The sequence below is a fragment of the Dipteris shenzhenensis genome, chromosome 22 (genome assembly GCF_047967505.1).
Source record: "Dipteris shenzhenensis isolate YYH24624 ecotype China chromosome 22, Dip_SZ_1.0, whole genome shotgun sequence".
Taxonomy (NCBI): Eukaryota; Viridiplantae; Streptophyta; class Polypodiopsida; order Gleicheniales; family Dipteridaceae; genus Dipteris; species Dipteris shenzhenensis.
The window spans coordinates 31,332,500-31,344,154 of record NC_141617.1 but is presented as its reverse complement, the minus strand read 5'-3'; positions in this window follow the sequence as shown (position 1 = coordinate 31,344,154).

Below are 11,655 nucleotides of genomic sequence, written 5' to 3'. Positions count from 1 at the left end.
TAGAAGGACTATCTCTTTTGAACTTGTGGTGGAAGACTTGCACAAACATTTTCATGACACTCATATTAAAGTTGTCGCCTAGTCTCTTTATTATGCAGAATAAAAATTATACCATTATAGAGTAGTTAACCATCTACTATACATACTTGTCCCACTTTTGTTATTGTTTTGTACCAGCCATAGGTGCTTCATCTTGAAAAGATTTAATCCTCTTATCAAATTTTGGTAATTGTCCTTCACCTATTTTTCAACATCAATTATCGGTGTTGAAACTATAGGATGATTGTCACCAATGTGTGAGGATACTAGACAACCTCTTTCACTCCAAATTTTTTAGTAAAGGTGATCATATTTACATTTACCCTTCAAGGAGTCAAGGAACTACTTATAAAATTGGTTAAATCTCATCTCATTTATCTTGGGCCCATCATCTTACAACCCATCAAACAAGGTGTCACAGTCCACAGTGTTAAAAGATAAATAACTTGTGTGCAAAGTCTCATCAATTACCTATGTGTCATTCAACTGCTTAGATTTGGTGGCAACCTTCATGGATACCTTATGTAGGGACATATCATCAAGAATTCCATGAAAATCATTATCTCTACTCTTCTCCCACAAATGCCCATAGATAGGAAGCCAACTAGCCACTAAATCAAGCATGACTAGTAGCAACCAATAGGTTGGATTTGGCAACCAATAGCAGTTTTAGCTGCCACATGAAGGCCAGTGAACTGGCAACGGAGATGATTGGAGATCCAAAGAATTTGAGGCCAAAGAATTTGGAGGTCCATGTAGATAGCACACCCTATTCTTGTCTTAAGTGATTTCCATGACCCAAGAGAAGCCCGTATGGACTATCACACCCTTCTTGAGTGGTGGGATGTTGCTTTAGTTTTTCCAAGCATTGCCATTGATGACCAACTGCTACAGTGGACAATGGCACACGCACAGCAAAGAATCTGTAGCTTGTCGACTCGAGATATACAACAAATAGAGTTCGCCATCATACGGCAATTTGGCCCGATCCCAATCCCAGCTCTTTCTGTGAACAACGACATGCACACAACAAAGGATCGCAGCTTAAGGAATCAGGTTATATAGCAGCTAGAGGCACCATCATAGGGAGCTTACAGATTCTACAGCCATTGGGAAACACTCATGGGTGCAACTGTGTATTAGGGTTTGATAGCATAGGCTAAAGATATGCGGTGGCAAATTGCAATCTTTTTGGTCCAACAGAAATACTCCACTTAGGGTGGGTTATTTGGTCAGGCGGCTAGGGTCACCGGGCCAAATTGGACCCGATGCTATGTCACAATTTCATTATTGTTTTGCTTCAATGGGCAGAGCTTTGTTAACACCTTTATTCTTCTATAAGTTGTCAATTCTTCCCTTGAAATCTCTCCTTTTGACTTTCTTGTTCTCATAGCCTATGGGTATCTAGATGAATCCAAAAACATGGCCCAACTCATTCTCTTTGATTAAATCACATGTACAGTAAAAGCCAGTCGTACCGACTGGGCGCATAAGCTCATAGCAACAATATGGGCCTACAGGACCTCCTACAAGGTGGCAATACATTGTACCCCCTTCAAGTTAGCCTTTGGGGTAGAGGCAGTATTGCCAATGGAGTATGTAGTGCCCAGCCTCCGTTTGGCCGTAAAAGAAAGACTCACGAAAAATGTGCTAGCCGAAAGGCTAGTTGACCTCGAAAAGCTAGAGGAGACAAGGTTGCGAGCAGCCTGCGCTCTCCAAGTAGAAAAGGCCCGATGTAAAAAATGGTTCGACTGCAACCTCAAGAACAAGGACTTGGCAGAAGGAGACTGTACAGTGTCCGCAACACCAAACGTAAGCTTAAGTACCAAGGTATGAGTCCTTACCGCGTAGTTGAGATCATCCCCCAAGGGGCATGCCAAATAGCCACCCTTGATGGGATATAAATGGATGGCTACCTAAAGGAAGAAAATTGAAAAGATACTACGGACCACTCACTATCCCTACCCTTCAAGCCGTGCATAGAGAAAAAGAGCTCAAGGTAGAGGTGGCCAGGATGAAGCGTCAAATTATTGAGGAAGCCAAAATCCATAATGCTAAGATTTGATAGCGTAGACAAATGACCCTTTTTAGGGCAACAACTGAACAAATTCAACTAACAGATGAGCTAACAATAGAGCTGGCCAAGTTGCTTGTTCAGCTACTACAGGTACCGCACATGCGCATCAAAGCACTCGTGGACCCAGGAGTGAGCCACAATTTCATCTCTCGAGAGGTATAAGAAAAGCTACAGGTACCCGTAACCCTCACTATTGCCTCAATAAGAGCTATAAATGGCCAACTTCTGCAAACCTTGGGTTATGTAAATCTAAGTCTATTGGTTGTTCACCAAGCTATAAATATACAATTTTATGTTCTCCCTATGGAAGCCACCGAAGAATAGATTATTCTAGGAAGAACCTGGTGCTACACCATCAACTGCCAAGTCGATTGGTGCACCCGAACTACTTTGCTTACCAATGGTGGTCAAATGATGGTAGTCTCGCTATGCAGACCGAGCCCCCCCTCCTTGGCCGCGACCTCACTGATTCACGACAATGAAGCGACACAGCAAAGACAATCGAAATCCCCAGCACACCGCCCTAGGGCCCAGCTCAAAAGGAGCACAAAGCTCACCGTAGTGGTAAACCAATGCCATTGCATGGTCAACCCATGCCACCATCCTCCATTCAAGAAATTTGGGAGCTACAAGTACAAGATGCTGTCCTCATCACCAAATGTCACTTCGATCGAAACCGACGCCCGAATAATAGTAACGTAGCAGTAGCAGCTCCAGCCACCTCAAGATCGCTTTCCCCACCCACAAGCACTACCCGAAGGAAGCCGCATCCAACGCTCACACCTCATCCACCGGCATGTATCACCAACAGATCGGGCGGCCAAGGCAACAAAGTCGCTGGGACCAGAAGAAGACATTGCAAACCCCGAAGGCGATGAAGCCAGCACCACAAGAACCTGCCAAACAACGATCCAGACACAATAGGCCAGCCTCAAGGTACCAAATATGTAATGGTGCCACGAGCAATCCGACTCAACACAAGCATCACCACCACCAGTTGAGAGACCCCATAGGAACTAAATTCCACCCCACAAGGAGTTACACAAGAACCTTGCCTTGGGACCGGACACTTGACATCGGAGCTCGCAACAGCAACAAAGTCCAACACAAAGGTGCCTCTAGTCTCCAAGGTAAAGAACAAGCTGGACATGTACTCTTCATGGCTCCTTACTCGCTATGTTGCAGTACGGCATCCGCCTCCACCGCATTCATCATAATCATCACGTCTAGGTCTAGGTGAGTCAGTATAGTAGGCATCTCACTTGACGCACCAATAGCACAATGGTCTCTACCAAACACACCACACATGCACACACGGTCAGCACTAGTTGACTAAAGTCCGCTCTTGCATTTTTTATAAGTGCTCATGTTCTCGCACGCTGACCTCATTGTCATGTTGCACAACACAAGTGCACCCCGCTCCGTCCACATTTCCCCTACCCCACTCCCCCTTCCTTCTCTTTTTTTTTCCTTCTTGTTTTTACATAGTCACCACCCCATCGACCATTGCTGAAGCATTCACCACCGACCGTCCCTGAAGCATTCACCACCAACTGTCGTTGAAAGGTTCGTCATCGACCATCATGATCACGATCCCCACTAGATCGTCGCCATCCAACACAGCACCGCCCCATCGCCATTTGGGATACCACGCCGCCGACCGCGGCCTAAGATACTTCACACCGACCGTTGCCATCTAAGTTCGCCACCGATCGTCGCAATCTAATTCAACACCGCCGACCGTCACCATACCAGTATCCCACCGATCAAGGGGATAGAAATCTATAAAAGCAGGCCTACCCTGCCAAGTCGTCGCCATAGCTCTTGTAGCCAAACTCTGTCAAAATTTATCTAGAAAACTGACAGTTTCTTGCCCACTTCTTCTCCATCTCCACCAGCAAATTGATGTCTTCCTATTCCTCCTCATCCACCAATTCCCTCATCACGCAACTTCCACTTCTACTCACCATGGAGTCCGAACACGACTTTTTTGAATTCGAGACTGACCTGGATCTCCACCCTCACCTATTCCAAAGGCCACTGGCCCATCAGATTCTCAAAGCACTCCTTCGGCCACAATTTGAATGTGGGACGAAATACCCTCAGAGGACTTACAACACGAAGAAACCTCCACCAGAAAAGCAACTCAGGAAGAGCCAGCCACAGCGGGTGCAACCCCCACGAAAGCACGAAAGTGCACCCCGACACCAACCGCTGGCGAATACAACATCATGCATTCACAAGCGCACTCGCCATTGGGAGAAGCATGGCTCCAAGAGCTACATGCTTGCATGATCCACTCGCGTTTCGCCTTCGAGAGTCGGGACTACACCCTCCACTACCACACCATAGCAACATATGCCGCTCTCCAGGACCTGGCTATCGTGGAAGCCCTTAACTTTTCAGGCTTGCAAAGAGTAGCAACCCGCTTCCCATGCCACCTGGACATAAAGCTGCTGGTGGAATTCCTCGACATACAACAACAACACCAACATTGGTGTCTTGAGAGATGCAACAGGCAACCCCCACCACTACCAGATCAATCAGAACATGGTAGGATAGTATTCAACCTTCCAGTGGTGACAGAAAAATATTCCAAGCAAAAGAAGAGCCTCAACTCCCTAAAGATGCTTTGTCCCTACAACCACCACAAGTGCAAAGGCCGCATCCAGTTCAACACCATCTACAAGCCCGAGGTAGAGCGCCCAGCAAGAGCCCTACAATGGCTCACTCAAGTGAAGCACACGGATCATCATCAATCTGTGATGCCCAATATCTTGCTGCGAATGGTGAGCATGTAGCAGACGAACTGGTGAACATGTAGTAGACAAACTAGGCTAACTACTATAGCAGCCAAATGAGAGATGACCTCAGCACCCACAGGGACGTCTGAGAGTGCTCTCAACGGAAGCAAGAACGGAAGAAGGAGAGAGAGAGAGAGAGACAGAGAGTGTAGAGGCAGTGATCAATTTCACTCCTTCTAAAATCCTGGGACCGAATGAAAGCATCAAACTTCTGATACCATTCTCTAGGTGCTTGCTTAAGACCATAGAGACTCTTCTTTAGCTTGCAAACTAAATGCTCTTTGCCCTTTTCTTCAAAGCCTTCCGGCTGCACCATGTAAATTTCCTCATGCAAATCCCCATGCAAGAAAGCTGTCTTGACATCCATCTGCATAAGCTCCATATCCTCTAATGCCACTAGTCCAAGCATGCATCTAAGTGTGGTCATCTTCACAACCGGAGAGAATATCTCATCAAAGTCCACACCCTTCTCTTGCTTGAACCCTTTAGCAACCAAACGGGCCTTGTACCTAGGTACATCATCACCTGTGACCTTCATTTTGTAGACCCATTTACATGGCAATGCTTTCTTTCCATGTGGCAAAGAAACCAAGTCCCAATTCTTATTCTTCATAAGTGAACTCATCTCTGATTGCATAGCATACTCCCACTTGCATTGATCCTCACGCATCATAGCCTCTTTGTAGCAAGAAGGCTCCCCGCAATCAGTAAGCATCACATAGTCTACCCCTGGAACAAACCTATCAGGTGGCCTAGACACTCTAGATGATCTTCTCAAGGGCATTTCAGCTTGCTGTCCCATTTTCATATCAGCCACATTTGGCTCATCATTTCCACCAATAGATGATCCATCATCTACCCTTGATTGTATACCTGTGGGAGTACTTGGTTGTACCATTTCTTGCACATTTGGTGCATGGACAGCTTGCTGTCTATCAACATATGCAGGTGGATTCACATCCTGGAAAGTGATTCTCCTCATTTCCACATCCCTCATGGGTGCCTTATGCATCTTCTTCTCATTGAAGACCACATCATGGCTGCGTATGATCTTCTTTGCTTCTGGATCCCAGAGACGATAGCCCATCTCTCCACTTTCACCATAACCTAGAAAGATGCATTTCCTAGACTTAGGATCTAGCTTCTTTCGAAGCTCTTTTGGCACATGTGCATATGCCTCACACCCAAATATACGCAAATGAGAGTAAGAGGGCTTCTTTCCACTCCATGCCTCTTCAAGAATACCACCATCCAAACTCTTACTAGGTGATCTATTGATCACATGCACTGCAGTCTTCATTGCCTCAGCCCAAAAACCACCAGAAAGACTTGCATTGGAAAGCATGCATTGCAACCTTTCTTGAATGGTACGGTTCATCTTTTCTGCAACTGGATTTTGCTCTGGAGTACGAGGGGATGTAAGCTCCCTCTTAATCCCATGAGTATCACAGAAATGCTGAAAGTCATGAGAGAGATACTCTCCACCATTGTCAGTCCGTAGGCATTTAAGCGTTCTACCTGACTGATTCTCAACCAAGGCCAGCCATTTCTGAAATACCTGGAACACATCACTCTTCCGAGCTATAGCATAAGCCCACACTTTCCTAGTTGCATCATCAATGAATGTCACATAGTATTCAGCCCCGCCTAATGACCGTGTAGGCATGGGACCACATACGTCTGAATGCACCAAATCAAGCATTTCAAACTCTTTCTTTCCCCTTCTTTTATGGGCTGATTTAGTCTGCTTCCCATAGAGACAATGCTCACAAAATTCAAAATCAGAGAAACTCAAATGCGGTACATAACCCAAACGGCATAAGAGTTTCATTCCATTCTGGCTCATGTGCCCCAACCTGCAATGCCACAAAGAAGTGCTTGGCTGCTCGGTTATTGCAACAACATGATCAAATACCCCTGATACATGTAAGGGATACAAAGTCCCACACTTGGCACCCCTAGCCAAAAGCATAGAGCCCTTTTGAATTTTCCAACTTTGAAAGCCAAAAGTGGTGTGAAAACCAACATCATCTAGCTGACCCATTGAAATAAGACTCTTGGTCAACTTAGGCACATGTCTCACATGTTTCAAAACAAATGCAGACCCATTTGCAAAAGAAAACTTTATGTCACCTGCTCCCACGATGTCAAATGCATAGTCATTTCCAAGATGCACACAACCTGTCTTTCCACTATCATAAGTGGAGAACCATTCCCTATGGGGAGTAACATGGAATGAAGCACCAGAATCCAAAATCCAATCCTGGGAATATGCATCATCTGAAGTGGTAAGCAACTCTGCAGATAAACTAGACATGAAGAGAACATCATTGTCACTATCATGTGTGACTGCATTGATCTCCTCGATCTTCACTTTTCCTTTGTCCTCCCTTGGACTCTCTTCCTTTTGATTTGCACCCCAATTTGCATTCTTTTTCTTATCCTTTTGCTCTCTTTTCAGCTTGTAGCAATCCTTTTTCATATGGCCCTTCTTGCCACAGTGGTAACACTCAATGTTCCGTGCCCTGGATTTGCTACGTGACTTCCCTCTTTCTTGGGGCTTTCCCCTTGAACTGTGATCTGTCCCTTTGCACATCTAAGGCTGCATTGTTGCCATCCATAGACTTCCGTCTAATCTCCTCGGCCAACAAGCTACCCACAACATCATCAAATTTCAGTACTCCACCAAGTGCAGAGTTACTGATAGCTGTACGAAAGGTATCCCATGAGGATGGCAATGAACATAAGAGAAATATTGCCTTAGTCTCCGCATCAAAATTCATTTTCTGAGCCTGAAGCTGGCTGAAAATAATATTGAATTCATTCAAGTGAGAAGCAATGGAGACCCCTTCCTTCATCTGCAGCTCAAACAACCTCTTCATGAGGTAAACTTTATTAGAGGCAGTTTCCTTCTCATAAGTGGCACACAGTTTCTTCCACAAATCTTCAGTAGTCTGCTCATTTACTACTGTGAAATAAACTGACTCTGCAAGATGAAGTCTAATAGTAGACTTTGCTAATGCATCCAACTCATTCCAATCATCCTCAGACATATTTGCAGGCTTAGCTTCAATCCCTGCCAAGGGTTTAATTTGCTTCTTTTGAATAAGCACATCCCTTATTTGTTCTTTCCACAAAGAAAAGTTTGTCCCATCAAACTTTTTAATGCTGAAAAACTCCTTTTCAGACGTGGAAGAGTATGCCATGATGCAAATGAAACAAAATCCCAAATGCTAGTGCCTGCAAGAGAGAATCACACCAAATACCACGTGCACCCAAATGTGTATGCCACAATAGACTGAAATATCACAAAAAACTCAAAGCTCAAAGCATCAAAAGATGCATCTGACTCATGTGCATATACTATGCATCCATATGAGCAAATCTGGCCCAAAAGAAAATGCCAATAAGTGCCAAATGACTCAAGCATAAACACCGTCCACTGGCATATGCATTAATAATATCTCATCCAAGAGAGCATAGCACTATCAGTGCATCACCAGCAATGTGTCAAAGCTGTCCCTCAGCATAAAATAGCATCCATGTGCAAAGCGTCCATAAAAAATAGCATCCCACAAGGCAATTTGGGCCTATCAGTGCATCCAATAAGGACTGCAATGCATCCAAATGGCCTATAAATCATCCACTGCAACCCAATGCATACCACGAATGAGCGCACACTGCTCAAACTGCAACCAGAGTGATCTGCATAAGGTATGCTCAAGAAATCATAGTCCCACGTTAATGAGCGCTTCTGAAAATAGAACCTGAGATGCCTCAAAACATGGGCGCCATTGCATAATCGGAATCAGCAAGAAAATCTGCAAATATCTCTCTTCTGCCAGAACTCCAAAATCCCAACCGATGAGTGAGAAATGGGAGTCAACACTTATCCACTACCATGTGGCATAAATCTAAGGTTTCAAAACCTTAGTATGAAAAAATGCATAACAGAGAGACGAAATCGAATACACAGAGATTTATAACTTTGAAAATCCTCCACCGAATCATGCAAGAACTGATAGGTAGGGGTTTTTGGGCGTCCGGAACGCAATGGGACAGACGGTTTTGGAAACCGTGGTCTCAATCACTCGGTCCAACACACGGACTGAAAAACGTTTTTTGAAATAGAGCTGTTTGTAAACTTCACCGGAGTGCGAATGATGAGCAACATAGAAGTTTTAGGACCTCTTGAGTCCATCGGAACTGACAGATCTGCAAATGGTTGCTCCAAACTTGAGTTCCAACACCCGGGCAAAAAACGCAGGAACTGACACAGTGACTCAGAAATCCAATGAAATGATCCCAGATTCAGGAATGAAGGTGTTTCCAGGCTCCTGAAGTAATGTGGACACCAAAAGCAAGCAATAGTTGCCTCTACAAGTCAATACGGAGTCTCTGTCATCGAACGGAACAGGGAAAAGCTCAAAAAACGACTTTTTCTTTGAAAACACTTAACAGGCTCTCAAAACCACTTCGCAAAGCCAAAGTGACTTTTCCAAAGGTTCCTCCAAGGTCTCTGCATACTCGGATGTAAGTAAAGTCGCCCACAAAGCTTCCCACAGAGCTTCTCCTTCCTCCCACAGAGCTGTTGAGCTTCAAGCATTCACGCACGCTCAGCTAGATCACTCGGGCTCTGATACCAGTTGAGAGTGCTCTCAACGGAAGCAAGAACGGAAGAAGGAGAGAGAGAGAGAGACAGAGAGCCACACAAGTTTTGGTGGGTGCATAACCACCCTAATCTTTTTTTTCATTCATTTATATGTGTTTGAGTATTGTACATAACCGGGGTAAAGGCACACTGACCTTTAACCCCCACAACGTCATCAACAGTCCAATGATGTACATGTCGGTTCTCTATTACATCAAAAGTCAGCATCCGCCCATCGGCTTCGGACTCACCATGAAATCTACAATCGTTCTCCTGCAGACCAAGCAGGATGAGAGAGAAACTAAGCCCAAGAGAGTGAGGACAACACAAACTGCCACTCCGGTCACCCAAGTGCAACCGAAACCAAGTCAGCCGCTCAACCAATATGAGGAAACCCAGTTGCACGAATTCGTGCAATGACAACTACACATGTAGTAGCTAGGTCCTCAAGATAAGGGAAAATAGGTTCAAGGAGGGCCTATTCTCATTGAAGACCTCCAGGGTGATGACACCATCGAAATTGGCCTCCATACAAGAGCCAAAACTATGCCAACAACCCCCATTGCACCCTTCGTCTCAGTCTCCATCACCCCTCAGGAGATAGCATCCTTCGCCATAGGCACCTCTTCCATGCCATACAATTTTGCAGCGTGTCCTAGTGCAAGGCAACGGGAGGCTATAGCCATATGATGGTAGAACAATTGTCATGTGCCGATGCCATGGAGATGAACCTCTTTGAAGCCACGCCGTAGCTCAATTCTCAACACAAGAAAGCCAGTCGACAATGGTCGCAGCGCAAGCAATGTGGGCCATGCTGCACTACATCGAGCCGAAGAATATTGGGCTAAGGTGAAAGAGCTTGAGCTCACTCTGACAAAATTCAAAGATGGCCTCGCCACCAGCGAATCCTTGGTCCAGGCGTTTATGGAACAAGTGAAAAAGGCAGAATCTGCCCTACACATGACGTTGGAGCAGCAAGCACAGGCAGAGCAATGGTACGCCTACACCTAGGAGACCCACGACCAACATATCCCTACAGGATCTCCTAGCATAAGAGAGGAGCCTCACGGTCTCCCTTCAAGAAGAGATCAAAAGATAGTGCACCACTGGCCACACGGAGGAGTCAGGGTTGGAAGACCATGAGCAGCAGGAGCTCACGATGTACCGGGAGGTGTTTGCACAATTAGCCACCCATCATTCAAACCCTCCAAATGCACTTAGATGCACTCCGTGCACAAAACCTCACCTTCCACCTCAACCTCACTACTCCACTACCACCCAACACCCTTCAAACTATTCTCTGTTGTAATCCCGACCACTGCCGCCCCATCTTAGACATGTCTTATTTTTCTCTTGACCTTCAACCCACCTCCCTATCTCTTCCTCGCCCCTCCGATCTCCAAACCCTATTTGCCCATCCCATTCTTCTCAACTTTCAAGGCTGGTGCCGCGTCAGCACTGCGTCCCTTAATTATCATGTGGACGATGAGGTGATGCAACTCGCAAGGCCCAAAGAACTCATGCCATGGATCTGCACTCCCAAAAGTCTACACGCAAACATAACTTGGATGCAGACCTACGGCCGAGTCTTAGCAGTCCAAGCTCAAGGACACCTTGCAGCCTACCAGACCACCACCTACTAACCCCTCAGAATAATAATACTCTTTAATCGGGTGCTACAACCTCTCCAAGACTCACTTGAGTCCTTGGTGAGCAATTTTGAAACAATTCACATAGCATACCCTGAAGAAATAACTGAGGATGAAGAACAAAATGCAATCACCCTCTTTCATACCACCGCCCCCCTTGTAGATATTCCATTACTACATCCACTAGATCCTGCCCAACCCTCCCAACAAGCTACCCAACCTCTTCTCCCTCGGACAACCCAAGTACTCATCCAATGCCTCCAACACCTCCACTACACAACCTCCACTACACAATATAGACCCTCCCCGTCCATCACCTCGATCACTCTGGTCGACCTGTCTGATGAGGCATTCAACATGTTGATCAAAGTAGCACATTTTGTACAAAGCACCAATGCTGTGACTCCTATAGGCCCCCCAGAGACAGAGGCAATG